Here is a 17,122-nt window from a genome sequence, read left to right as displayed (position 1 = left end):
GTGTAATCTACTTTGTTCAAATTGTATACTGTCCAACTGCAGAGATGGGACCAAGGTATTGCTTTGCAAGTCACAAGAAACCTAAGTCTCAGGTCTCAGCACCCAAGTCCCAAGTGAAGACTAATAAGTACCATGTCAAGTACCAAGTCCTAAGCTTTACGTTTTGCGGCCCAAGCAAGCCATAATGCGCTTTTCACTGAATATAATGCCGTTTTAACAACAGAGTAATAATGTTAGCTAAGCATTAGCTCGCTATGTTAATATTCATCGCCACTTACTGTTCTTTATACAACTTTAAATGTTGAATGAAATTGGAAGTTGTTGCGTCTCCATCTGAAATTTCCAACCCGCACATTTTGCATACTGCAGTTATTTAGTGCAGACCACCACATAGTTTTTGTACGTAAAATGAAATATCTTTTGTATATTTTTTTTTAAAACTGGTACTCAATAACATAGCTTTAGTTCTTCATGGTTTTCTCCTGCATCTTAATTGAATGCCGTTGGATCGGTTTAGACAAAAAGGATCTGGGGAATTAAGTGTCGACTTGCTGGAAATGAATAGCATTAACAATCAGGAAATGAAGGTAAATGAATTGATTTATGGCACACTGTTTGACCATTGTATTTTTTAATCTTTGGAGGTATCAGGTATTTTCAAGTCAAAAGGCTCAAGTCCAAGTAAAGTCAAGAGTCATTGGTGTTAAAATCCAAGTCAAGTTGCAAGTTGATTTTGTCAAGTCTCATGAATTTTGTGACTAGAGTCTGCCTCAAGTCCAAGTCATGTGACTTGAGTCCACACCGCTATTCTTGTAATGAATGTGGTATATTTCATTCTGAGGATGAATCCTACTGACTTGGTATTGGTCTTCTGACATTTCATTTAACGCCACCATGAGGTTGACACTTTTCTTTATTAGTGAAATGTCTTAACACTCAGGGCAAATTGTATCAACGTTAGTGCTCCCAGTACTTAAGTTTATGACTCAATATCTACAAAACATTCCCATCAGCCTAATCTTTACATTTTGTGTAGTGCTAATTAACAAACCTGAGCATGCTAACACAGAAAATGGTGAATACAGGACACATTATGCTCTGCTGCAACATACACATGCTGGCACAGTGAGTATGTTAGCATGCTAATGTTAGCATTTAGCTCAAATCACTGCTGTGCCTAAGTACAACCTCACATAGCTACTAACATGGCTATAGACATTTGTAATTAAAATGTAACTAACTGTAGTTTGAAAGGGGTCGATGGTAGTGAATTGTAAACCAGCAGTCCCCATCAGCTCTATGGAGCTTTATAGCAACTTTCAGCACTTCTAATGAACGTAGTGGAGCATTTAGCAACTTAAGAGCCAGCTATTTTCCTCAGGAGCTGGTGGAGAACAAAACTGAGCCAAAAGGAGAGTGAATACTGGACTTACACCCAACTGGTGGTCAGAAACACAGCTCCAAATGAATGCTTATGTTGCTCTGTATCTGTTGAATGTGTAATCATGCAACTAAGCAGCAACAAATCCACCGTATCAACTCATAGCACACAGTGACAAGATTCATGACTGTGATTCATGGCTGATAAATGATAAAACCTCAAAGAAAACAATATAATATTTGACATTTTAATTCTATTCTGGCAGCCCAGTAATATTTAAGTGTCCCCTGTATTTTGGGGTCTTTGTCTCTTGTGTGCTATGTGGCCAAAACAAATTATAAGTGACTAATCTGCAGAGGGCAGCAATACTGTAGAGGCTCCTACAGCTGGGAGTGTAACTATTAAATCTGTGTAGCAGCAGAGCCACTTAAAAATAGCCTGGTCCTCCATTGTCCTGTCAGGGTCAGAGTTTGAGGGTACTGCAATTCACAGGAGGCTTCCATCTGCATGTGCCTGGAGACTCCTTCTGCTTTTTTGACAGCGAGATGGAATCAGATTGTCTGTTTGTTGAAAGGCACAGCTGACTACTGAGTGCAGTGAGTGGGGAGCTAAACTCTGAGTGGCCCCACTAAGGCTCTCTATGACGTAGCACAGTGTAGAGGCTTAGCTTTGAGGAGAGAGATTCAGTCAACTTCATTTCACTCTCTATAAAGCTAAAATTACTGCGCTTTCTCAGTCCAAACGGCAGAGTTTCTCCAAGGGCAAATCTGGATTCTTGATTTGACACAAGCAGTGAAATCCTCAATTGCGTGATCAGAGTTTAACATTTGCTTAGCTGACAGCAGAGCAGTTGGGGGGGAAGTGGGGACTCAGAGATGGGGAGTGATTGACAAGGATTTTATTCTGCTTTCTGTGGTGTGTTAGAGTGTCAAGCTTCCTCCTTTCAGCCGTGCTAGCTGAAAAGCCCTTCCCTCAGGGTGTCTTACTCAGCCCTGACACAGACACTGCCACTACCTTGTGATCTCACTGCAAAAAGCACATGAAAGATCATACTAACACACACATGCACAGAGATAGGGAGTGTGTGACAGAGATTACTTCAATCACAGTATCTGCTATCACACTCTATTCTTATCTCTGTACTGTTATCAACTCCCTGTAGACCATAAGCTCTGTTGACATTTCACCTCATTTCTGGTGTAAAATACTTCCAAGGCCCCATTATCTTCTTCACATGCCTTGTTTTAATTCCACTACTCTCGGTTACATTAAAGAACAATTTCCTGCACTTTCATATTTTCAGTCTGCCCTCCGGGATCATTTAAAATCGCTGCTCTGTTTATAGTACATCACAATCTCAGGCATGCGTACACCTGTACTGTTCCAGTTTATCGACAGCTTCATTACTTATGAATTAGGTGACGCCTATCAACCATTTACGAGTCTGTGTGTTGACACTCTCTTTGATGATAGCTCTCTGCGTCAACTGACTCAGAGAATGTAAGCTTTATCTTTCCACCATCCACCCACGGAGCAAGAATAAAGACACTGTGTCCATATGGGAAATGGCAAATGCATCAATTTCCATGGCTTGTGAGATGCATATGCATGTGCATGTGAGATGCTGCAATGTGCTGAGTGTGTTATGTGCTGTACATTGAGCTACCCCCTGCACAGCTCCCCTAAAGCAACCCATCCCCCAACAGAGACATTTTTGCTCTCTATGTGTGACTACATTACGCCGGCTTCCTCTCCCCCACTGAGTGAGCCTTCTGAGCTGGTCCCTGGGGTGGGTGTCGGTGTGGAAAGCAGGCCTTTTTGCCTGTCCATGGGATGTTATTGATGAGGTGAGGTAATGGATCTCCCCGCTGTGCTCACAGGGACACTGAGGATAAATCAGACAGTGGGTAAGACCCAACCAGCCATTCCACCTCTCTCCAGACTCAACTGCCATTTCATTAGCTTTATTTATGGGGGTTCTGCACTCTTCTGAACCCCTCCCCTTTGCATCCTCCCACTGAAAACGCCGCTATTCTTCTTTTTCCTCCCTTATATAGTGCTATGGCAACCCATATACACCCCTGTCCTTCTTTCCTCCCTTTTTTCTTGGAAAATCTAGTATTCTCCCTCCCACACATCTTCCTGGGAATTATTCCTCTAGTTTGTGTGGAAGTGGAGATGTGAGCAGCCTGGGAACCTACAGCCCGCTATCACGCGATGGACAAAGGGCTGGAGAGATAGTGTCGTGCTCTGAAGTGGTGAGGGATTCAGCACTAGTCTGGGCTTTTAACATTAGACACAGCAGTGCAAGTCCATCCAGCTCAGCACTTCCTGCAGAGTCGTATTTGAGTTGGCTGAGCAGCAGCAATTCACCTCTGGGCTTATGGCTCAGCCACTTAGCGAGAAAAATGCAGCCAAAACCGGCTTTGTCCTTGAGGGGGGAGAGAGGAATTCCTTATGTGTCCTTGCTAGAAAGAACTAATTGAACTGTTATCTTCACCATGGGATCAAATGTCAACTTTTTTTCTGCCAGAGATGGGTGTCCATTATTGGTGGGCAGACCTTTTACTTGAAAAGGTGAATAAGCTATCACGTCACTACCATATTCATGCCAACAGCAGTGACGCCTCCAAGGGTGATTCGATAGCTGCCTCCCCCAAGTGAAAAATTAGAGGCCGACATTACTGTCTTTAAGAGGCTGTGGCTAGATTTTTTAAGCTAGCATAAAGGTACTGGTATCGTGTGACACCACACAACATAAAGCATCCACTGCTTCCAACTATGTCAACATAGCTTGTTGCGAAAGGGGCTAAATAACGCTTCAAATTTAGGCTAAATTTTGACAAGGGAACAACTGGCATGATCATTTTCTCTCTTGAACTCTCACCTCAAGAGAGTTTGTTCAATACAATCAATGTACTCCTTCAAATTAAAGCACTGTATTTGTCTTTCTAAGGAAAAGGAAAACCAGCCTATCTGAAAAACAATAAATTCCCTATCATTTATAGATACATAACATATTAAACCAGGATTGTTATGGAACTCAAATGTTACGGTGCCAGTATTAGTCTATGCACATCAGATATTTAATGATATTAACTGTAAAATAAGAAACTAAAGTATATCAGTATGCAATTCCTTAACTCTCTGTATTGACATAGTCAGTTATGGCTTTTAATTTTTGTTTGCCACCCCAAGATTGTCAGTGGCCCCCATCTGGCCCCCCTGTAAAAAATTCCAGGGGGCACCACTGGCCAACAGAATACCACTTTGATTCCCTTCAGCTCTTTCATCACCATGTGCTTCTCAACTGCCAAGGTTTATCACACAACTCAGAAAAACACAGTGAAGTACGTCCACAACGCCATGACTTTCATCTGTAAAAGGCATCTGTGTTATCACTGCTGATGCTGTCTGTTGATGTTGTGGCACACTATCAGAGAGCAAATATCTAGGTTGACTTGCTATTTAATATCACTGGAAAACCTTACCAATGCCAAAATTTGTTCCATGTGTGAATGTGGATGTACATGCATAATATATGCTGTATGATGTCTCTGTATCTAATTTATTTAATGTACTGAAACCTGGATTAGACATGAAAGGCAGTGATTCATACTCTCCTCGCATGCTTTTTCCATTAGAAAGAGACAGGAATGGCTTTTTTTTTTTTTTTCGTTTCATGGTGAACATTGATGTCATGACAGTCATGCTAGAACATGTCCATACAAGGTCCACTCCAGTTTACTCCGCATGAATCCATGCAACCTAACAGATGGTTGACTGAGCTAAGCTCCAACGATGCTGCGCCACTGCCAGTTTCATTACAGGGGTTCACTTGGACATGGGACAAGTGTGAATATGTCTGTCACACCCACGGGCAGCCAGTGATACCAAAGAAATTCAGCCACAATTTGCCACTTGAAAACAGAGAACACATGACATCATGGGGCGCCTCATTTTACGAAATACTGACGCACATAGAGGAGGGTGTGATAAATATTTTGAAATGATTTTACAGAAATGATTCAGTAACACTTAATGTATCCACTCTTGCAGGTGTTACAAATGTCAGGGATAGAAATACTGCAAAAATATACACAGATATAAGATGTAAAAAAGACACAGAACCTAATCCAACTTCTCATTACACGTGGGTGAGATTGGAAAAGACTCATATTATGTCTCAACAGTAAAATTTAGTCTACATATGATCTCGATAAAGGGAAGGAAAGGAAAAAATGAGAGAAAAGCGTGTGCTGGCGGTCGGCCAGGTGTGGACAGACTCAGGAAGTTAAGCCGGAATTCCAACAATGCAGGCAGTCGTTAGAGTCTTCAGTGAGATGCTGCCATTTCTGCTCTCACTGCTGTCTTTGTTGTGGCGAGGAGGAGGCTGTTAGGTGAAGTCTTGTGGCTGTGAATAAATTTCAGCCCTGACTTTGCATTGTAAGCCTAGACTGATTTGTGAATGATACAAGGAAAATAGTGTCTCAGTTAAGCAGATAAAAAACAGGCTCCTCTCTGGCTTTCTGTCTCTCTGCCTCTGATATCTACAGAGAAATATAATTTTCCTAGGCTGTTTGACTCGAGCCCAGTCGTGACAATAATGAATGCCAGCGATGGCAGAATGAATTATGTCTCAGCTAAAAATGTACATCATAGCCAAAGGAAGAACTTGGCATGTAATTATACCAGTGTTATAAATAGCAACACGTGCCAAAAAGTATCCACCACCTCCATCCAAAAAATCACATTACAAATGAAACACATGATTTCAATTGGAGATATTTTATGTTTTTGATTGTGTGTTTCTGATTTAATTGTGCTTGACTCTAATTAGGAAAAGTCTAAGTGAACATGCCTTTCGTACTCCCCCTGAAGACAATGGAAAACTAAGAAAGGCAGAGTGTAATAATGTGTTTCTAATCAGCCACAGTTTGGGGAAGATGGCACCCAGCAAAAGAGTATTTGAATTTGTAATCAAAGCCGATCATTCACAAAGGGGAGCTCCATTAATCTGGTAGACTGCGGATGGCAGCTCGTCTTTTAAGAGTGCTGTTTTGATGAGGATTTTCCCTCCAGCCTCTTCTCTGTTTCTAAAGGATTTTCTGTTGTTCATCTTTTATTTTGGAGCCGTAATGACTGTCTGCAGTGCATCTATCAACTGACAGCCTTTGAAATATCCAAAGTCTGCTGAGCTGATGCAGTCACTCTCTGTGGTGCCTTTCATGTGGGCTCTGGATCTATTGAAACAATCCTCTCCAGTTCTTTTTAATATCTCGAAGAAGAAATACCTTAGGTATTTTCCCCCTGAAGTGAGCTACAAATTTATTTTTGCAATCATGAAAAGTGTCCCTTGCTCACATATCATGTATTTTAGGATCTCAAGAAAGATCACCTGGCCATTTGGGCTTTGTCTGATGCTCCGTTTAACTCTACAGGGGATCTGGCTGCAGATGAAACACAGCTGTTGACATCAAAACTGGCAAGTGAGAAACATTTGTGCTTTATCAGTGAGCTGACAAATTGGGCATTGCGGAGATGGGGGATAGATTATTCCGACATGCGCCTGGGTCCAGAAAGCCCAGCTGAAATAAACAGATCTCTTTCCTGCTCTGTGATGGCTGGATGAAGAGATGGTGGTTATACTGATGGTTAGAGGGGGTCTCCCAAACCACAGAGCAGAAAGAAAAACACGGGGAAGAAAAACAATCCCATCTGACATCATAGGAAAGGCTGCCGCTGAAATTTAGGTCAAGATATAGCCTGCCTGAAGTGTGCCAGATAGTTTTATGGCAAAGTCAGGTTGCCAACGCCTTGTCCAAGTGGAGTGACATAATGCAAAATCAAAAGTATACAAGTGAAGCTAATTACCGTAGCCTGTCAAAACCAGGTTTACATAGCAGCAGGTTTTAATTCCTTTAATGAGCCCCACTGACTGACTTGAATACTTTGAAACAAAATCTTTTCTGTGGCTGAAATAGCTGCAGTGTGGGTGGCGGTTTGAGAAGCTAGTGTAGCTGTGAAGCAGATGAAAGGTTTCAGACCATTTAGAGGGCACTGGCTTCAGCAGAGTCATCAACTATGTACACAGCATGGGATGTTGTGATCTCCCAAATACTATCCTTCAATGTTAAGTCACTGTATTCACAGCTTGTACTTCTCCGCGGGCATCAAGCAGCACAGATGTAGACTTCCTGGAGTGTCAACGCTTGAAGTGACCCCTGTTGGAACCTCTGAGTTCAGGCTGGAGCAGGGAGGGAGAGGGAATACAGAGGGTTTTGTCCTCGTGAATGTAGTGTGAGTGGGACAACATGAAATTTGTTGAGGACCAAGTGTGCCAACAATATGACCGAGTGACATGGATATATTTTTTCAGAGGATAGATAGATAATTGAATTTTTAATTTTTTAATTCAATTTTATATACTTTATTAATCCCCCTGAGGGGAAATTAAATTTTTTCACTCTGGTGTCATTAACACACAGGTCCGAAAGACACACACATGCACAAACAGGACCTATACATGCATATATAGTGGAAAGATGTCAGAGTGAGGGGGCTGCCTTGGTCAGGTGCCCCGAATGGTTGACGGGTTCGGTGCCTTGCTCGCCTTGGCAGTGGCACCTCTCCAGCCACCAGTCCACGCTCCATATTTGGTCCGGACGGGGACTCGAACAGTTGGTTCCCAACCCAAGTCCCTATGGACTGAGCTACTGCCGCTTGATAGATAGATAGATAGATAGATAGATAGAAATAAATAAATAAATAAATAAATATGGTAGGCCTATACATTGTGAGGTGGTGCTAGCAACACATAGCCTATATAGAGTATTTGTAGGGACATACAATGTGTGTAGATAAGCATTTGGTTAGTGTAACCTTTTTGCATTGCATCTGATCTTAACCATACCATACAGAAATGTAGACATGAGCATGTTTATGAAATGATACTGTACGTAAGGGTCATGTGCAGACACGCATGTCAGACGTGTTAAATGATGTGTGGAAAGTAGTGCAGAGTCTAATAGGAAGAGGCACGGTGGAAAATAGCGACTACTTGCTGTTTATATGAGTGTATATTTTTTTTTGTTTTTGTGCCTTATGATGGTCACTGACTTTAACACTACGGCGCTATATCACTGAATTTGTTGTGGGCATGGGAAAAGTGCAGTCTGAGTAAAGAGGAGGGGCGAGAGAGCATGTGGACCTATTGAGAGAGGGAGGCGGTTCAGCCCCGCTGTGGTCTCAGCAGCAGCGGCTTAGAGACTAGTGCTAGACCACTGTGTTGTGCAGGAACAGGCACGACATAGCTGAAAACCGCCAGCGGAACAAATGAAAACGAAAACTACTCTTTCATGTGGATTAATTCAGGGGCGAGACACTCTGTCGAAGCGAGAAGCTCTTTAAGCGAATTGGGACCGACTGACGAGGATTGGGACATTAGCTACTGTACGATAACACCGCCGAATGGTTTCTCTTGCCCCGCCGCTAAGGTTAGTTAGCTTCCATTGCTGGCTGTCCGTTGGTTTGGGGTGGAGGGGGGTTGGGGGGGTCTGTCTGTTCTGTTGTTGGACGACGGGGTCCGGCTATTCTTTGGAGGAGACACATACATAGCATTATTGACCTTTTCGAGGCTATACGTTACGTTATAGCCCCATGGTTCATCGAACCTCTGGGAAATGTAGTTAATTTTAAAGCACAGTTTAACTAGCGGGTTGCTCACCTCACAACAGTACTCCTAGTTGCCTGGCTTTCGTCAGCTAGTTAATTATTTTATAAATCATGAACACGTGCTACATGGCTAGGCTAAGCTAGCTTAAAGCTAACGGTGCTAGCTACCCGAGCTAGCTGTCAGAACTGCGGACCAGCTAACGCCAGTTAGATTGAACTGAATTAACGTTAACACTGGTGTCCTCTGTGAAACGCTAAACACACTGTTCATCACACAACGCTACCAATAACAGCTATGAATAGACAATGTCAGTTTTACACTAAGTGTATAAGCTATGTTTTATTGTAGTATCTGGCTAACTGGCTTAGCCTGCTAACTTGGCTATGCACTGAAGCGCCCGGTTTGCGTTTGTAAACATTGGTTTTATATGAAGTTGACTTAGTGCGCTCCATTGATAACGCTAGCTAATATAATGGTAGTCAGTAACACAGTGTTTTGTTGTCAGATGGGTGATAAGCTATGATGGCAAGCCACTGACACAAGTTTAAAGGAACGTAAGGTGAGTTAGCGTTAATGGTTGTCTCAGATAGCGTAGTTGCTTTTGTGACAGCAACGTTATGCTTTTGAGTTGAACCGTTGTTTTCAACCAAGTTTACTAGCCACATTTTAACTTCATTTTTAGGGGGCTGCTTTTAAAGTCAATCATTTTAGCTAATGATAGTTATCCACCTGTAAGCAAGCGGTGTTGCAGCCTTATTTGCCAGTTGAGCTTATTGTCGTCTGACTTCAAAGAGCATGCACATCTCTAGTCACAGTTAGTTGTTGACAATTTTATAGTACAACTAAGCCCTCTTGTAAAATGTCAAGGGGCAGTGCCTCACCCCAATTGAGGTGATCATTGACAAAAACAATGTAACCATGTGTTGTTGTGGAAAGAAGCGGATGTCTGTTTTTATCTGCTGCTATCCACAACCACTTCCATGATAAGCAATCCGATACATTCTACTTTGAGTTGTAGAATATGTCTTTGCTTCATTATTGCTGCCCCTGGAAATTAGGTTGACTTGATTTAAATTGTGACACAGCCAAATGTAGTTTTAATTACCTTGTAGTGGATGTACACCTGTATTGCATTGAACTTCATCTAATATTGCACCAACATCCACAGATCTGATGATCATGAAAACACTGTACTCCAAAATACTTTGAACACGACTTACTTGTTGTTTGAATCTGCTATTGAGAAACAGCACTGGCCTGTAATATTTTGAATAGGCATAGCATTGTTGAGTGTTATGTTTTTATATTTTTGACCTAGGCTTATAAAACCTCTTGGTAAATTTAAATCAAAGACATGGGGCCATGTGGTATACTAGGACCCATTGTTCAGAGTGTTAATCCCATTTGTATTTATTTCACTGAGGTGATGTGTATTTGATGCATGTCCTGTTTGTTGGGTTTTGAAAGTTTTTTGCAAAGGATTTTTTTGAGTTGAAGATATTGTCAATATATGTATGGCTGGGACATCTAAATTGTCATGCACTGTGGGGTTAAGCTAATTTTCCTCTTCAGCTTTACCAATCACCCATTGATCTTTGTTAGCAATCAAATGAAGCAGCATGGCATACTCTTATCTATCTCTGTATCTAGGCGTGCAAACAGTTTCAGGTTTATGTGCCTGTGCTTAGAGATATCAGTCTCTGAAACCTCTATTGTCACTGTGATACGGTGGAGATAAATGGGCTTGTGTTGGGTGGCAGCAACACATCTTAAAATCTGGAAATGTTAAACCGAAATTGTCTGCATAACTATGACATAAAGTGGTAATTGATATGTTTTTTGTGTCTTTAGTAAACTGTTATGTAACCCAGGGTTACCCAGGAAAAAGTTTATCTCAGGTGGTAAACCATGATCTTGTTGCATTTCACTCAGTGATCCACTTAGTGGTTGATGACCTATAAACAGTAGCCACACTTATTGCCACACTCACTGGCATTTGTTATTTGAAATGGCACTTGAATTTCTTTCCCCTGAAGTGTAATGTTTTATTTCACTAATGTGTATCAAATTTTATGATGTTAGTGAGGGTGGTTTTTGTTTAAGACAATGCGGCCTGCTTCTTATATGAAAGAAAAGACTGAGAAGTCTTGCACCCATAACATTTCCTGTTGCTGCTACACAATTAAAGTCTTCCTCTGGCCAGCTATAAGGGTTCTTATTGTGAAACAGTCACACACTCCTGAAGTTTTAGTCAAAAACATTTGCAACTGCCACTTGCTTGGTGTGTGAAATTCATAAATATATGGACATTTAGGTTTTGTTTTGTTTTTCTCCTCGGCTGATACGTTTTAAATATTGCAAGGAGGAATTGGCAGAAGAAGACATTACCACTGCCACAAGCAACTGTATTGTGCCTGCATCACAAGTTCAAATTTCCATTACTTATGGTTGGCTACTGCTAGAGTTGGGTCGATTGCTGGTTTTGCCTGTCTGGTGTACAAGCCTAAACCAGTTTGATTTTTACGCTAACCAGCTAAACCAGCATTAGTCACATTGGCGCACTCTGGCAAAAAAGCAGTAATAATTTGTTCTGTTCCTACCATTGTAGTCCCTACAGCACCGTTATAATGAAGCACTCTTGTTACTGAATGATGCGGACACCATCTTGCCTCTTGATGTCATTCTAACAAACCAGCTGTCTACGTACGCCAATACTTTCAGAACAAAATTTCAGAACAAAAAAAAGAACAGGCTAAAGTGAGAGTCTCTCTGGAAGGGATATTTAGAAATAACGGGTTTGTGCAAGTCCTTGTCCAGCAAGAGCACGGGTGTCGTGCTGCCAGAGCTCACTGGAACGATGCTACTCCCATGTTTTTCCTCCAAGTCAGGCAATAGTTTACACAATCTGGTTGAAATTCATAAATATTTTTAAAAGTTTAAAGATCCAATTATCACTAAAGTGTATATGATCTTAGACACACCGTAAAACAAATGGATTGGTCACACATTGACATTTAAGGTGTGTCGATTGATTTATGTTGTCAATAAATATGCAAGATACATTCCACTTTAAAAGTTGCTGGTAGCTGCCAGCAGTAGCCTTCGAACAGCAGGGTGAATTAAATATCTTTACCTCAGTCTATATAGCTGTTGCTCGAGGCAACAAGATATCCCTTCATTTTATAGTTTACTAATGGATGAAAAACTAGTTGCCTCACAATGAGCTCTGTTTATATAAGCTTCAAAACCAGTCACAACTCACCTCTGAGCAAGAGTGTTGAAATGAGGCTACAAAGGCCAAAGAAAGACTCACATTACAGAAATAATTTAGTACACATCCTATATTAAATAAGTCAAGTGAAATATGTGATGTCACCAACGAGGCCCTGATATAATAAATACCATTTCCCATGACCTTATAAATTTGAAGTACTTTTACTGCACATTACATCACAGAGAAAATCAGCTCAGATAATATTTACCACATTAAAAATGTCCCAATTTCAAACTCTCATAAATTAAATGAATAAATGTTTTCCTTCAGAGGTTTGCTGAAATTTTTGATGTAATCCTGACCAGGATGACCCTGACTATGGGCATGTAAAATATGAGGTTATCGTACGGCACCGTTTTGAGAATATTAAAGGAAAGCCATTTCAAATTACATAACACATTGACGATTTCCTTGTATTGTAACTGTCATAAAGTAGAAAATTTCACAGCCGACAGTGTTTGATCTCTTTTGGTAGCATCCAGCCAACTTTGGTTGAAGCACCAAGAAAGGAGGACATATACACCAAATAGTGCAGGTAATTCTTTTGGTGCATGCAATTTTAAACGTTAAATGCACCATTACGTGTACACTGAAAAAAGTATTTGGGCCCTGCTCAGTCATAGTGCCTGGAGGCAGTTGGTGTGTCTGACAAGGCAGCCCAGAGAGCACAAAGTCTGCCAATAATTCATAATGGTGTGACATTGCTGACTTAAGGTCTGTGCACTCATAGCACAGTGTCAGCTTAGCAGTTTGGACTGTGAAGAGTTAAACGAGAGTGAGGAGATATATCTCCCTTATCCAAAAGGGTAATGGGGGCAAAGATAATCCCGTGCTCAGTATGGTGCCTCAGGGAGACCATTTCAATGCTAGTTCAATTCCTGCTTGTATTATGAAACACAACACAGTTACGAAACTGGAAAGGGGAGAGTTCTTTGCTCATTTTATTGTCTGTGAAAGATGAGTCCTCAGTGAATTCTTGAGGGAAGAAAAAAAAACATGTTGTGTCATCATAAATCACAAAAGGTTTCCGTTACAGTTCACAAAGGCTGTCCTTCAAAGGCATATTTGTCATAATTTATTGTTGATAATTTTTAATTATTTGTAAGTAGGGATGGGTAATACACGATACAATATCTACAATATCATCGTGATATCGACATTGAGGTATTTGGTAAAACATATTGTGATACTTGATTTACTCCATATTGCTCAGCCCTACATCTCTTTACGTAGATCTAATATGCTGAATCAGCTGAGCGCATACAGCACAACTCAACCTGTTGGCTTGGTGTGTCTGCAGTGCAAGACATTATTTTATTATTTGTAGGTTAGACTTAGCATTAAATCATAAGTCAGCATCCTCTTTAGTCTTGTAATTTCCACAGACAGTAATAATCTGCATTTTAGTGTTCAAAGGTGAACTTCTTTAATTTAGGCAAATCCAGTCATGGATCTATTCACACCGCACATTCAAGCAAAATTTATATTTACTGAAATCACAGCACATGAAATAATGATTATAGGGAAATGACACAACTTCGGTATGCTGCGGTGCACTTTATGAACCCTTAAGTTAACACGCAGAAACCAAAGAGGGAAATATGAGGCAGTCACCATGAAACTGCCTCCCAGGCGCATTCCCTCCTCCCACCCAGTGTCCCTCTCACTGAATGAGTAACAGCAGCTGTCTAGCACTTCTTGCTCACTAGTGGACTGCACCTGGTAGGTTTCGTGTGTGGAGAATGTTATGCTTGACTCAGTGTGGTAGAATATTATGATCAGGCACAGCCGGTCTGTTGCAGTGCCTCAAATTACTCACAATCAAAGTGCCACTGAACTGGCCACAGTGCCAGTACCTCAGTTCCAGTGGCCGCACCAGGGCTGAGGTTTAGCAGTTGTACCATTTTCTGGGATTGCTAAATGGAAAAACCCCGGTTGTGACATGTTATTTGAGGAAGTTGCTTTTCTTATATGGGCCCATGCAGATCCTCTAAGTAGCCATCAGCCTTGTGATTTTGTTCTCACCTTTTATGCTCTCCCACTTTAATATTTAGGATGCAGTCATCCAGGGGGGCGTTTTGCTGAGGCTGTTAGCCTTAGGGGATAATGGGGTCTAAAGGTCAGACAGATTCTGCGTCTGTCACTCTGAAGAATTCAAAAGGGCCACAAGATTTATATGTCCCTCCAGGAATTTGTGATGCTGCTTGCAATAATCAATCCTTGCAATATTTGTAAGAGGTAGCAATTTTTACACTGCATTTTTTTTACATAACAAAGTCAGGTCAGAGTCAAGCTTCTCAGTTTACCTAATTGCCACACGTTCCTGCATAAAATCCAGTTCAAAACCACTGTTACTAACTAACTAGCATGAAAAAAAGGTTCCTTGACCTCAACAAAAACCAACATGATTCAACATGAATTAGCTGTGTAATCTTTTCACTGATACCCCCTTCTCCAGTTTCCTTGCACACCTGTACACCTGTAGTCTCAGCTCTCAGGGTGTGTACGTGCTCCACCAAGTCAAATCTCAGTAAACTAATACAACAGCTTTCTGGTAACAATGGAATGCATGCCAGTTTAATCCTGACCCTCACGTGTTTTTTTTTTTTAAAGATATTTTTTGGGCATTTTTGCCTTGATAGGAAAGCTGAGTGTGAAAGGGGGAGAGAGAGAGAGAGGGAATGACATGCAGCAAAGGGCCACAGTCTGGAGTCGAACCCGGGCCGCTGCGGCAACAGCCTTATACATGGGGCGCCTGCTCTATCCATTAAGCCACCGACGCCCTGACCCTCACATGTTAATAGTGACTTTCATACCACTGCAAATTGCAAATGGATTGCTTTAAATATCTTTTTGTAAGTATATTAATTTGTGTGTGGACAGACATAGTGCTGTCTATATTGTTTGTTTGTTTGTTTGTTAGTAACCTGTTGTCTGTTTTTATCATTGGACCTGGAGTCTGTAAATAAATAAAGAATAACTATATATATTTTACACACTGTAATGGTAGGATATCTCAGATGGAAACAAGTTGAGATGATATTGAAACAGTAGAGAACATATGGATGGTCTTCAATGAGTTTTAAGCTCCAATTTAATTTTAGTGCTGAGTCAGTGTGAGTAAAGAAATGTAAACAGCATTCCTCATTTACCCCCCACAGTTTTTCCCTTATGTCAAATTGGGTTTCAGAGTTTACAACTTCAGCGTGAGGATGAAGCAGAATTATCGTTCCGGTCATGAGAAGTGAAAAAAACAAACAAAAAAACACCACAAGAGTGAACTATGGGAACAGCAATCAGATTAACTGTGTTCGCTCCTCTCCGAGTTTGATGTCTAATAACAGTAACGTTAAGTTGATGTGCTAGTGTGCAGTGCATCTCCCTCCAGTCTGTCTCTCTTGCTAACCTAGCTCGGCAGTGCATCTCTGTCTGTGTCTTGCTTGTTTGCCAGTCACTTCTAGGGCTGTTCTGTGACTTTGTGCCTGACAAAAGTGAGCGTGAAATACAGCTGATAAACACCAGCAGGCAACAGCGTTTATATACTGCAGCTTGGAAAAGATAACCACGTCACACGTGAACATACGTTCATATGTGTCAGCACGAAATGAAATTTCCCAGCAGCAACCTCTGTGCGGACCAGTCCTGACACTTAAGTGTTGTGATGGCACTCCTCATAGGTGCACATCATTTTAAACAAGACAATGATCATCTAGTTTCCCAGTCAGAATTTAGTTACAGCTCTGGGCTAATGCAGGATGGAAAACAATGGATTGACATGGACTGTTGATTATATATTAAGTTTACAATGTTGATTAGCTGGGCATTCTGGGCAATCAGCCAAGCTATTGTAGCCTATATATGGAATAAAATGAAGGAAAATATTTTATTTGACAAATATAGTTTAATACCTCATTCTTTTCTGTGTATGTTTACTTATTCATTGACCGACATTTGGGGCAGACTGTTCTGAAGTAGGGAGCATTGTAGTGGGAGCACTGGGGTGTTAGGTGTGACTGTGTGGCAATGGCGAAGTGTTGACATGGCTCTAGGCGTGTGTGTGTAGATTGATGAAGTTGCCATTAGTTCTAGATTTTGGAATCTCCCTTTTTGTTGGGTGTTTGATGGGATGTGCCCTTTCATTAGCTAAATGCATACAGCCCGTGGGACTGATTGCTTCAGAGTTTCATGGCCCCAATTGGCCTAACCTGGGGGGGGGTTAAGACCAAGATGTTATGTCTCCAGTAAAGTTCATTTTAAGTATAAAGACAGTGTGCGGGACTGCTCTCTTCTCTTGCCAGTGAATATTTTCTCCTACGCTCCTGTCTAAAAGAAACTATGGTGTGCATAAGCCTTTACAGTCATTTGCAATACCTAAAAGTAGCACCAGTGAAACTCTGTGACCTTTCAGCATGAAGAAATTACATATTTCTTTAACTGTTAATTACGTTGTGTCATCAAACACTCAATCCTAACAAAAACTGTTCTGTGGTAATGTTAGATGTTTCCAGTGCTTTAAAAATGTGTTGTATCCTGTTATTGAAGCCTGAAGTCTTTCATTGTTCACATCTTTATTAGTCTGAGTGGGCGGAAGTTCGCTGCATAGATCAGCCTCTCATTGGGCGGAACGAACCACCCGCTGAAGTCCCGCCCTACCACCTGTAGTGTAAGATTTAACCACTAATCAGGTAAATGTTTCATTTTGCATAAGTTGATTAAGGTTGGAGTTCATGTAACCATGTTTTATGTATCCATGTATGGCAAAGCACTTTTACACAAGTTTGCGTATTCATAT

The 17,122-nt window shown here is 41.2% G+C and overlaps 1 protein-coding gene across 4 annotated transcripts in view; it reads left to right on the top strand.

Moving 5' to 3' along the window:
- Nucleotides 1–8,641: 8,641 nt before the first annotated feature.
- The window catches only part of ncor2 (nuclear receptor corepressor 2), a 109,451-nt gene continuing 100,970 nt past the window's right edge, over nt 8,642–17,122 (top strand). For 3 of the 4 annotated variants that reach the window (XM_050052247.1, XM_050052246.1, XM_050052243.1), the window contains exon 1: nt 8,643–8,877. The gene's annotated coding sequence lies outside the window, so the exon portion shown is untranslated. Of the gene's footprint in view, nt 8,878–17,122 lie in introns of all 4 variants that reach the window. The other variant, XM_050052244.1, reaches the window with a different exon arrangement.

This window comes from Epinephelus moara, chromosome 8 (genome assembly GCF_006386435.1).
Source record: "Epinephelus moara isolate mb chromosome 8, YSFRI_EMoa_1.0, whole genome shotgun sequence".
NCBI lineage: Eukaryota > Metazoa > Chordata > Actinopteri > Perciformes > Serranidae > Epinephelus > Epinephelus moara.
Note: the sequence above shows the minus strand (reverse complement) of the source record. Positions and strands in the feature narration are given on the sequence as shown.